Here is a 13,315-nt window from a genome sequence, read left to right on the forward strand (position 1 = left end):
TTAATTTTGACTGCATTTTAAGTACTTATAATAATGTGAAATGTTTTCATATAAATATCTGAGGTTTCTATAACGACCTGAATGGGGGGGCATGCATGTATAAAGGGTCAGGGCAGAAGAATTCTTTAGTCATGGTTGCAGGGATCTTAGATTCAGTTGGCTGGGGAGCGGGTGGGGGAGTTCCCTAACATAAACACACTCGTCCTTTTTCAGCATTGGGATTGGAAGTATCTCAACTGGACATTTTAAAGGCTCAGCCATAGAAATAAGAATTCAAACTCAATCTCCTGGCAGCTCATGGTTCTGCTTACACTCACCATATAACTTCTTGTATGAAAGCACAAATAAATTAGATGGAAGGTGATCTCATCCCTCCTGTGTTTCATATTGTTAACATTTCTCCTAAAGCAGTGGTTCTCAACCTTCTGGCCCTTTAAATACAGTTCCTCATGTTGTGACCCAACCATAAAATTATTTTCGTTGCTACTTCATAACTGTAATGTTGCTACTGTTATGAATCGTAATGTAAATATCTGATACGCAGGATGGTCTTAGGCGATCCCTGTGAAAGGGTCGTTCGACTGCCAAAGGGGTTGTGACCCACAGGTTGAGAACCAATGTGACCTAAAGGGACTAGTTTTCATGAATAAAATGTCCAAGTATCGTGTAGTTTTTTGAAAACACTGTGTTAAAATTAATGCCACTTTGGAGTTAGAAAAAGAACATGCACACAGAACTATGTAAGCGGGGGGGGGGGGGGGGGGGGGGGGGCGGCGGTGCATGCACACACTGGAAGGGTGTTCCTAAAACATCTTTAGTTACTGCCAAAGAGCCTGCTTGCTCTTTCCTGCAAGTGGTCTTGCTTTGCCCTCCAGCAATTACTGTGTTTATGTGTGACCTTGGGCAAATTACTTAGCCTTCCTGTGTCTCATTTTGCTTATTTGAAAGATATCTGTACCTAATCTAGTTAAATGAAGGTAGTTAATGTGTAACTTAGACCAGTCCTTGTCAGAAAGTAAATAAAAAATATGGCCAGTTACATCTATTTCCCAAAGCTGGAAGGTGAAATTTGAAACGACTTTTTAAAAAACAAATTGTGTCTTAAAAGTTTATGTATTATCCCAATTCCCTATGTACTTCATATGTGTTGGGTGCAGGTTAAATTCTGAATTGTAGACATAACTGCATTAGGCTTGGCACTGTGACTTCATAAATGATGAACAAATGCTTAAAAGAATAGAGTTTACATATCAAGATAAGGATTACTAGGTACTGTTGTAAGAAATTCTGGAGGTGTTTAATGAGTCTCTTGAATGATTTACGTTCCATCTAAAGGTACTGGAATAGGCAGGTTCACCTCTCCCAGTCTTTGAGGTTGCACACTTTGAATATCGGCTTGATTCCACTGGTTGAGCTGTTCATGAATTTCCTAACTGTGGATCGTGTCCAACCACCGACGGGCAAAGAACAAACCGTTCCATTCTTTATAGTTGTCCCTTAGTTTTACAAGTTGGAACATTTGGCTAGAAGAGAGCATTTATTATACTACTTGGTACACGATTAGAATATTGGGTCATAATTGTGGATTTATGCATATTTCGGTTAGCTTTGCTTTAGTACCATTCCTACTTGACTCACAGTCTAAAACTACAATCTGTACGGAGGAGAGTAAACTTTATAGTTGCTAAAAGTCTGAATGATTCAGGCTTCTCTCCACGAATATGCTTTAACTTAAATTTATTGGAGAGCCCTCTGTTTTTCCCCCGATTTTCCATTAGAAAGTTTCTAGGGTGGTAAACCTAAGTGAGAAACTTGGAGCTTGGGATTGTGGCTGTTAGGAATGCATCCCATCTTGGAATAGGATGGTCCAGCAGAATGGAAGGAAGAAAAAAAAAGAAGAAAGCATGGCGTTTATAGAGGGAAGGGAGGGAGGAAGGGAGGAAGGGAAAGGGAAAAGTGTGGTGTTGGAGTGAGTCCTGTAGAGGAGTCAAAGATGTCAGGGAGGCAAAGATGGAAGGTGACTGGCACTTTGGGAAAAATCATCAACACTGATTTCCCCTCGCCCTTTTAAAGACAGTAAGACCTCATCTTCTGGTTACGGAGTTGCCACTAGTGATGTATAAACCTGTAGAGTAGGTGGAGGTATCCTCATTTTATAGGTGACTTGCTTGAGGTCCCACCCAGCTAGTCAGGCAGAGCCTGATATTAATGCCAGGTCTGTTCATTCCACTACTACGCAGGATGGCTTCTGTTTGTTTTTGAGGGAGTAGAACACATGGGGAAATAATGTTGGTGCCAATAAAGCAATACCTGTAACGAAGGGGAAGCATATGCTAATGGGGAAGCAAAGCAGCGCCAGACCCTGTTGTTGGGAGCCATTATAAATCACATATACATCTCCAGTTTACAGCATAATAGGTTTATGGCCCCTCCAAGCCAACTCCCGGTTTGGCCTGGAGTTAAAGGATAACATACCCTCACCCTTAGCACAAACCTGCTACATCTCCGCTGATAAGCTGCTACATCTCCGCTGATAAGCGCATAGCTGTGACATTCCAGAGCCTTTGTTACATCCTTAATGAGAGGCTTATCCCATGGACCCCCCTTTGCCCACCAACATAAATACTACCCGCTGTAAGAATAAAATTGAGGCTTGATCAGAACTTTGTCTTGCCTCCACTTCTTCGCGTCTCCTATCCTCTCATTCCTTTGCAGGATTTGGTGCGGTGTACCCACGATGCGTGCCCTGCAGGTCGGGGCATAAACTGGCGCCCAACGCGGTCTCCGCTCTCCAATCCTCCTCAGGAACGTTCACCTTTTGTCCGGCCGGACGTCCCCTTGGCGCCACTGGGATCGCCCTGTGAGTCAGCCTGCTTTTTCCCTGGTCGCCGCTCTGCTTACCCGCTCTGCGAGTCAGACCTGTCGCTTTGGTAAGTGAACGCATTTATTTTGGATAGGCATTCTCTTTCCTCATTGCCTCCCCCCTTGTCTCCTGCCTCTAGTCCACTTTGAGCACTCTCTTGTCGTTTCGGGGAAGAGTGAAAGGTACCCGATTTCGGTGGAGAGAACTCCGAATCACTCAGGCTTGTCCCTTGGTTTCGTTCCACGTGGTTGACTCCTTCCAAAAACCCTGCGTTCACCTTGTCTTAGTGGTCTTTCTGAGAAAGTGGGGACTCCAGCTGAGACTCTGAAGTAAGTGTTTTTGCCTACTTTAAAGCTTAAACCGTCCACCCAAAATTAGAAGTAAACTAGACCGAACTTGTGTCAGTGTTACTCCGGGAAAACTCCTTGCCTACTTTAAAACGCAAGCCGTCCACCTTGTGAGCACTCATGGGGTGCCTGACTCCCGACTGGTGAATGCCTGAGGGTCCTAGCAGGTTACCTGCCTCACAAGGGTCCGAGTTGGCGGGTTATACCAACCGGCTGTTTACGTAGGAGGAGTGGGCTGCAAAAACAGCTCCGAGGAGGGCACTTGAAAACAAGTTTCGATCTGGGGAGCTCTGATCTAGGGGTCCGAGTTGGCGGATTATACCAACCGGTTGCTTACGTAGGAAAACACACCTGTGGCATAAACAGGACTGAAGTAGTCTCAGCAGAGAATTTCAACATCCAGACCTATGACACGTGAACAGGGGCCTCTCTTTTGAGGTGGCGGTTGGCATCTTCCTCGCTGGTTCGTCTCCTTGTCGACTCCTGGGCTGACCTGGCACGGGGTTTATACGTCCCGGAGGCTTACGTGGAAGAGGCTAAGACATGGGTCAGGCTCTGAGCTCTCATGATCTGTTTCTTAAAGGACTCAAGGAGTCCCTCAAGGCGCGAGGATTTAGGGTTAGAAAGAAAGATTTAAAAAGCTTCTTTACTTTTATTACTGATCTCTGTCCCTGGTTCCCTCTCGAGGGTACTATTGATATTAGATGTTGGAAGCGTGTAGGCGAGGCCTTACAGGATTATTATCGGGTTTTTGGCCCTGAAAAAATCCCTGTCCCTGTTTTCAGTTATTGGAATTTGATTAATGATGTCCTTAAAGTCCACTCCCATGACTCAGACGTTAAACAACTAATTGTCACAGGCGAGAGCGTCCTTCGGGACTCATCCCGTCCTTCCTCCGCTTGTCCCTCCGTCTGTGTTGACATGCCTGAGGATCTTAAGCCTAGTCCTCCGGAGGAAATCCCTGATAAAAAATGCTCAGATCCTCCTTCTAAACCAAACACTCTTACACAGAAACTTTACCCCTCCCTAACTCCCCTTACCCAAGGACCGCAGGATAATGCCCTTTCACCTAAAGATCAGGAAACCCTTGATAAAGCTGCGGCTCGTTATCACCATGAGGACGTCCCTTTCCCACGCTTAACGTCTGCCCCCTCTGCCCCTTCATTTAAACCCCCTCCTTACATACCTCCTCCTTCCCACAGTACTCCTTTCTTAGCTCCAATTCTTGAGCCCTTTCCTAATTCCCCTTCTTACTCTGACCATGTCCGCAAAGCTAAAATCTCTCTCACCCAAGAAATCTCCTCCTTAAAAGATATCCTTCATCAAAAGCGCGAACATGTCCAACTCATTAAAGAACTCCAGGCCCTTGAGGCTGAACTCACCAATCTCACCCTCACCACCTCTCAAACAAAAACCCCTAAAAACTCTAAATCTAAACCCCTTGTCCATGCTTTCCCAGTTACCCGTAGCCAAAATTCCCAACCCCCTGAAGACATAGAGGAAGAGGAAAATCCCTCAGAGAGCAGTCCCCCCGATCCCCACAGCCAGGACCAAGGCCACGATTCGGCCGACGAGGGCTCCGATACAGAGGACCCCACATCTGCCTCAAATCAAACCACCGCTCAGAAATACCGTCGCCTCAACCTTAAACATCTCAAAGATTTAAAAGCGGCCGTTAGTAGTTACGGGCCTACTGCCCCCTTCACTCTGGCCTTACTTGAAAGCTTGAGTGATCGCTGGCTTATACCTAATGACTGGCTCTCCTTAGCTCGAGCTACTCTATCGGGAGGTGACTATGTTCTTTGGCGAACAGAATTCGTAGAAAACTGTAGAGAGACTGCTCAACGCAATAGTGAAAGTAGGACTTCCCGTTCATGGACGCGAGACAAATTACTCGGCCGAAGCCCTTATGATACCAACGAGGCACAAGCCGCTTTTCCTCCCGGCTTATTAGCCCAGATTCAAAACGCTGGCCTGAAAGCTTGGCGCCGTCTTCCCCCTAAGGGATCTGCCACTACTTCCTTAGCTAAAATCCGACAGGGTCCTGATGAACCTTATAGCGATTTCATCAGCCGCTTAACTGATGCCGCTGAGCGATTAGTTGGTGAAGGAGAGACGGAAAGTGCCTTTATTAAACATCTTGCATATGAAAATGCTAACCCATCTTGTCAAGAGACCATCAGACCCCACCGCTGTGGTAGCCTCTCAGATTACATCAAACTCTGTTCAGGCATTGGCACCTCACACGCCATAGGTTTAGCCATAGGAGCTGCCCTCAAGGATTACACCAAACCTAAACAAGAAAAGACTTGCTTTAATTGCAAACAGCCCGGACATTTCTCTCGCGACTGCCCTACAGGCAAACAAACCAGGCCGCCACCATCTTCAATCTGCCCTAAGTGCAGACGTGGCAAACACTGGGCGAATGAATGTCGTTCCAAGACAGACATAGATGGCAACCCCATTCCTCAGAAGCAGGGAAACTCCCAGAGGGGCCAGCCCCTGGCCCCTCCATCGGGACACAACCAGGGAGCTATCAGGTTTGTCCCTCAAACCCAGAATCAAATTCTCCCCGCCCAGGTGTCGGCGCCCTCTGCCGCGCCACGCCAGGCAGTGCAGGATTGGACCTCTGTTCCGCCTCCAACACAATATTGATTCCCGACCAAGGAGTTCAACTTGTTCCCACACTGACATATGGGCCCCTACCCTCTGGCACATTTGGTCTCGTATTAGGACGCGGTAGTTCCACTCTAGCTGGACTTCATATCACCCCTGGAGTCATTGACAATGACTATACAGGACAAATAACCCTCCTAGCCTCAGCCCCGCTAGGACCTGTCACCATTCTAAAAGGACAGAGAATAGCCCAACTAATACTACTCCCCCTTGATTCTACCTCGAAAAGTACCGTTCAGTTCCCAAGATTAGAGTCAGCCTTCGGATCCTCTGATATCTATTGGGTCCAACAAATCACTCCTGAGAGACCTTTACTTACCCTAAAACTTGATGGAAAAGCTTTTCAAGGCTTAATAGATACAGGAGCAGACGCTACCGTCATTGCAGCCCATCTCTGGCCGGAGTCATGGCCCACCACTAGTACAATAACCCATCTCAAAGGCATTGGCCAGTCCACTAATCCTAAACAGAGCTCAAAAATCCTAACATGGACCGATAACGAGGGAAACTCAGGAGAAGTTCAGCCCTACATTATACCCAATCTTCCAGTCAATCTATGGGGCCGCGATATTCTGTCCCAATTAAAACTCATTATGTGCAGCCCAAATGAAGTCGTCACCCAGCAAATGCTTAATCAAGGTTTTCTCCCCGGGCAAGGACTCGGTAAATATAGCCAAGGTATCAGACATCCCATATTAGCCACTCAAAAAATTGACCGTTCAGGTATAGGAAACCAAAATTTTGTTTAGCGGCCATTGACTTTCCTGTACCCCATGCAGATAAAATTAAATGGAAATCTGACTCTCCTGTATGGGTAGATCAATGGCCTTTAACAAATGAAAAACTTTCAGCTGCCACTAAGTTAGTACAGGAACAGCTGGCTGCTGGACATCTAGAGGCTACTATCTCTCCCTGGAACACCCCCATTTTCATAATCAAAAAGAAAAGCGGGGCGTGGAGACTCCTTCAAGATCTTAGAGAAATAAATAAAACCATGTATACAATGGGAGCCCTTCAGCCTGGTCTCCCCTCTCCCATCGCCATTCCAGCTAATCATTTCAAAATAATCATTGATCTCAAGGATTGTTTTTTTACCATTCCCCTTCACCCCCAGGATAGAGAACGCTTTGCATTTAGCCTCCCAGTTACCAACTTTAAAGGCCCAATGCAACGATACCAATGGAAAGTCCTTCCCCAAGGCATGGCAAATAGTCCTACACTATGCCAGAAATTTGTTGCCCAAGCCGTAGACCCTCTCAGGGAACGATGGCCCTCGATCTATATTATTCACTATATGGATGATATCCTCTTAGCAGGAGCATCCACCTCTGAGGTACTCAAATGTAGCCAGGAGTTAACACACCGACTCGCCTCTTTTGGACTGCAAATCGCCCCCAACAAAATACAACTCAAAGATCCTTACTACTATCTTGGCTTTGAATTAAATTCCAATAATATTACTACCCAGAAAATTGAATTAAAAACTTCACATCTACATACTCTCAATGATTTCCAAAAATTCCTAGGTGATATTAACTGGCTCAGACCCTATCTAAAACTTACAACCAATGATCTTAAACCCCTTTTTGACATATTGCAGGGAGATCCAGACCCCTTATCCCCCCGTACGCTGTCCTCAGAGGCGAAGGAGGCTCTCCACATCATTAATTCAGCCATCCAACAACAACAAATAACATGCATTTCATATAATAAACCCTTCTCCTTTATCATTTGTGCAACACCCCATACTCCCACGGGGGTCCTCTGGCAAGAAAACCCCCTTTTATGGATTCATCTACCTGCTTCCCCTTCCAAAGTTCTCGTTCCATATCCTACCCTAGTTGCCCTTCTCCTGAGGTTAGGCAGAGAGAAGAGCCGACAACATTTTGGTAAAGACCCTGACAAACTCATTCTCCCCTATACTAAGGATCAAATAAACTGGCTCACACAAAATGAAGACGATTGGGCCATCTCCCTCTCCTCATTTCAAGGACAGGTTGACAACCATTATCCCCCCCATAAATTAATTCATTTTTCTCGCTTACATCCCTTTATATTTCCAAAAATCACTTCAAAAACACCCCTTAATCAAGCATCCCTTGTATTTACAGATGGGTCCTCTAACGGTACAGCTGCTTATATAATTGACAATCAAAGCTATACAATTTCAGCCCCCTTTAAATCCGCCCAACTTGTTGAATTATATGCCATTCTACAGGTATTCACAAAACTACCCAACACCCCTTTTAATCTTTTTACTGATAGTGCCTACGTTGCCTTCTCTGTACCCCTCTTAGAAACAGTACCTCATATCAAACCTTCCACCAATGCAGTTCCCCTCTTCCAGCGACTCCAAGCTCTTATCACAACAAGAACAGCCCCCTTTTACGTAGGACATCTGCGAGCTCACTCTGACCTCCCTGGTCCGCTTTCCCAGGGCAATGCCCTTGCAGATAAAAATACCCATTTCATGTTTACCCTCACCATAGACCCCATCTCTAAAGCTAAACAATATCATAATCTTCATCATGTTAATGCCCACACTTTACGTCTCCTTTTTAAAATCACCAGAGAACAAGCTAGACAAATAGTCAAAAATTGCCCAGGCTGTGTCACTCTTCTTCCCCTCCCGCATCTTGGAGTCAATCCCAGAGGCCTACTCCCAAATGAGATATGGCAAATGGACATCACACATATCCCTGAATTCGGCAACCTCAAATATACACATGTCTCCATTGACACATATAGTGGATTTATTTTTGCCTCCCTTCACAGTGGAGAAGCCTCAAGAAATGTTATAGCCCATGTCCTCCAATGCTTAACTACCATAGGAAAACCTCAAATAATAAAAACAGACAACGGACCGGGCTATACCTCACAGGCATTTAACAATTTCTGTCATCAATTTAATATCAAACATATAACTGGAATCCCTTATAATCCCCAAGGGCAAGGTATAATAGAACGGGCTCATCAAACCCTTAAAAACACCATAAATAAACTTAAAACCATCAACATCTACCCTACTAAAGGTTCTCCTCGAAATACTTTATCTCATGCCTTATTTATCCTAAATTTTCTCCAACTTGACAAAGAAGGAAAATCTGCCGCAGACAGACTATGGCACCCAGAAACAAAAAAACAATATGCTAAAGTCATGTGGAAGGACCCCATGACAGCCAAATGGCAGGGTCCAGACCCTGTCCTCATTTGGGGTCGTGGTTCTGCATGTGTCTATGACACCCAAGAAGAAGGGCCACGATGGTTACCCGAGCGTCTAGTTAAACCCATCAACCCCTAACCCACACTAATCCACTCCTCCAGGGGAGCAATCCCTGAGAACAATCTTTCTTTCTCTCTCCACAGGTGTTGGCACCTTTAATACCGTCAGATAAGGTAAGCACCCCCCTAGATATGCTCTGGTATCCCCTACCCTGGTATTTTTGGATAGGAATCCTTTTTGGCTTTTTATTAATATTCCTCTTAGCCCTCTGGGAGTGCAGACGCAACCCTAACCTAATTCCCGGTGGAAAACTTTTTTGCCCTTGTTGGGCTAATATTGTTTAATTCCAGTAACCATGACAGTGACCTTACTACTACTCCTGGCAATTCTGCCCCCCCCTTCACAAGGTGGGTTTGGGCCTCCACCTAATAGACAGCAACTTCTAAAAGCACTTTATGGAGCCCCTTGTGACTGCAAGGACGGAACCATATTGGCGCCCCCATCCAAATTCACCCAATCAACTGATTGCGGCAGTAAAACAGCCTACTTAACCTTTTCGCCTTCGATAGGAGGCGGAGTTACACAGGGATGGAAATGTATAAATAAACCTAAAATCATCCCCACCAGTGATGGCAAACCTGGCCCATGCCCCTCTGATTGCCAAATGACTACACAAATGCACTCCACTTGCTACTCCACCGTCCAACAGTGTTCTACCCCGGATGGAAAGACATTACTTACTGCCATCCTAGAAAGGACTTATTCCGGCTCTTTTGGAGGCGAGTATGACTATTCCCAGAGTCGGGGACATTCTAAATATGCCCAGGCCTCCTGTCATGGCACCATCGGTAAACCTGTCTGTTGGCCCCCACAGGCACCGATCCACATATCGGATGGTGGCGGACCAACTGACAGAGTCAGGGAAGCCCTAGTTCAGAACCAAATTGAAGAGTTCATTAGAAACATGTATCCTCCCCTCCACTATCACCCTTTAGCCTTACCTAAATCACGAGGAGTAGATCTAGACACCCAAACCTCTGATATCTTAAAAGCCACACTCCGTGCTTTAAATGCCTCCAATCCATCCCTTGCAGAAGACTGTTGGCTATGCATGACCCTAGGTACACCTATGCCCCTTGTTATTCCAGATGACATCAGTAACATCACTTCTAGTAATAATTGTACCCTCAGTTTGCCCTTTAGAACTCAACCTGTTGCATTCAACTTTTCCTCATGCCTACAAAAACTCCCCCAGAATAATAGTTATGATCTAGATGTAGGCTTCGTTAGCTTTGTTAATTGCTCTCCCGTTCACAATCACAGTTCCTCCCTTTGCCCCGCTCCTGGACGAGTGTTTGTATGTGGAGGTAATATGGCCTATACAGCTTTACCTTTAAACTGGACAGGATTATGTGTTCAGGCTAGTATTCTCCCTGACATTGACATCATTCCAGGGGGAGAACCTGTCCCCCTACCCAGCCTTGATTACATTGCTGGACGCAGTAAGCGGGCTGTCCAATTTATTCCTTTACTTATAGGACTGGGAGTCTCTGGAGCTGTGGCCACTGGCACAGCTGGTTTAGGAACCGCATTACATACCTATAATAAATTATCTAATTAATTAATTAATGATGTTCAGGCTCTTTCAGGTACTATCAATGATCTCCAAGACCAAATTGACTCCCTAGCAGAAGTAGTTTTACAAAATAGAAGAGGATTAGATTTACTTACAGCAGAGCAGGGAGGAATATGTTTAGCCCTACAGGAACGCTGCTGTTTTTATGCCAACAAATCTGGAATCGTCCGAGACAAGATAAGAAAACTCCAGGAAGATCTGGTTAAAAGGCGAAGAGAGCTGTTCGAAAACCCCCTTTGGAGCGGACTCAATGGCCTACTCCCCTACCTGCTTCCTGCACTTGGCCCCCTTGTCAGCTTACTGTTAATATTAACCTTTGGTCCATGGGCTTTTAAGAAACTGACAAGTTTTGTCAAACAGCAAATTGATAGCATCCTGGCCAAACCCATTCAGGTTCACTACCACCGTTTAGCTATTATAGACCGAGAATGTGATTATAATGATTGCCAGAGCTCCCTCCCCACGGGGACAGCATAAAGCCAGAGGAATGCTTACCTACACTCTATATAGAGGCATGGTATGGGTACCGTCTGGGTGCAGGGCAAAGCACTGCAAGGGAAGGTCAAAACAGAAAATCAAAATTTTCTCGACCGCCTCTGGATTTCTCTGTGAGCACACCTGGTTTGCATAGAGGTTGGTATCCATACATATATAATTGTTGGCTCTGCCTCTCCTCCCCAAAAGATACCAAGAGCCACCAGAGGTGAGATCTGCCGATCTCATGGGAGGAACCAGGTCACTACTCCCCCAGTCGGTTAATGCCCACCCTTAACTAAATGGTAAGGGAGGAATTGTTGGGAGCCATTATAAATCACATATACATCTCCAGTTTACAGCATAATAGGTTTATGGCCCCTCCAAGCCAACTCCCGGTTTGGCCTGGAGTTAAAGGATAACATACCCTCACCCTTAGCACAAACCTGCTACATCTCCGCTGATAAGCTGCTACATCTCCGCTGATAAGCGCATAGCTGTGACATTCCAGAGCCTTTGTTACATCCTTAATGAGAGGCTTATCCCATGGACCCCCCTTTGCCCACCAACATAAATACTACCCGCTGTAAGAATAAAATTGAGGCTTGATCAGAACTTTGTCTTGCCTCCACTTCTTCGCGTCTCCTATCCTCTCATTCCTTTGCAGGATTTGGTGCGGTGTACCCACGATGCGTGCCCTGCAGGTCGGGGCACCCTGTAGTTCCTTTCTGCTCTTCCTCTCCTGGGCCTAACCTTTTATTTTTTTAAAAATATTTTTTATTGATTTTTTACAGAGAGGAAGGGAGAGGGGTAGAGAGTTAGAAACATCGATGAGAGAGAAACATCGATCAGCTGCCTCCTGCATACCCCCTACTGGGGATGTGCCCGCAACCAAGGTACATGCCCTTGACCGGAATCGAACCTGGGACCTTTCAGTTCGCAGGCCGACGCTCTATCCACTGAGCCAAACCGGTTAGGGCGGGCCTAACCTTTTAAAAAATATTCTGGGGTTGCTTTGCCTCTCCATTACTCGAGCGGGGGAAATGCTAGTACTTAATTCCATATGTACTAGCAGGCATCTCCAACAACTTTTCCAAAACAACGGATCTTACCCATCCCCTACCCTCTCAGCAATTGCAACTCCAACCTTTCGGTTGCTCAACTAAAAAAGTTTGGAATCACTGGTTCCTTGCTCATAATACACACCCAATCTATCGACAAGATTGTGAATCCAACCGCTCCTCACTCCCTGCACTGCCCTACTACACTAGTTCAAGCCACCATCCTCCCTCCGAAGTTCTCACGAGGCCCACAGCCACCCACCTCTCTGATTTCTGGGGCCACCATCCCCCCCCCCCCCCCCCCCCCCCCGCCCCGCTCACGTAGTCCCTCAAACACGCCAATGTTCTTCTACCTTTGCGCTCGCATCTCCCTTTACCTGGAGAGATCGTCCCTAATACAGCATGGTCAACTCCCTCTCTCATTCTGCTGGTGGCTCAACTGTCCTGGTGCGAATTCCTCTGACCACGCGATTTAATACAGCCGCCCATTCCTCCTTTCATGCTTCATTTTACTCGATGCCACTATCACCATTTCATCGAGTCTGTTTTTCTTGACAACTGTCTCCATAGAAGGAAACCCCAGGAAGCCAAGGTTTTCTGTCCGTTTTTTCACTGCTGTGTCCTCAGTGGTGAGAACTGTCTCAGGCCCCAAGTTAGTGTTCAATAAAACATTCCTTAACAGGAACACCGGGAGCAGCAGAGGCGTCCCTGAAAACGTGCACAGCAAGGTCCTGGTTTAGCTGCTGCCGTTCTGCATGCCAACACTTAGAAATAAGCAAAGTCATGCTCCTCAGCTCCCGGATCGATGGCTACCGAGACTCCAACCTTCCAAGATGGGATGATGCTTTTCTCGCCTCTTCATTAGCTGGAAGCGGGGACAGTAGCTCCCTCCCCGCACTCGAAATCGGCTGCGAGAAGCCGCGGCCCGGGAACGCTAGGCTCCCACCACCTCCACTTGAAGCGGTCGGAACGTTTCTGCCACGCCTCCGCGTGCGGCGGAAGGACTTCGGGGGAGTCCTTAGAGCGGATTGGGCG

At 46.4% G+C, this 13,315-nt stretch overlaps 1 long non-coding RNA gene across 1 annotated transcript; it reads right to left on the reverse strand.

The window, feature by feature from the left end:
* Positions 1-1,524: 1,524 nt before the first annotated feature.
* Positions 1,525-13,252, reverse strand: LOC139008649 (uncharacterized). Its single transcript, XR_011471174.1, has 2 exons — positions 12,658-13,252; positions 1,525-2,310 (listed from the first exon to the last, which is right to left on the reverse strand). It is a non-coding gene; the product is annotated as an uncharacterized lncRNA (long non-coding RNA).
* Positions 13,253-13,315: the final 63 nt, after the last annotated feature.

The sequence above is a fragment of the Myotis yumanensis genome, unplaced genomic scaffold, assembly GCF_028538775.1.
Source record: "Myotis yumanensis isolate MYYU_CA2020_CCGP unplaced genomic scaffold, mMyoYum1.0.hap1 SCAF_4, whole genome shotgun sequence".
NCBI lineage: Eukaryota > Metazoa > Chordata > Mammalia > Chiroptera > Vespertilionidae > Myotis > Myotis yumanensis.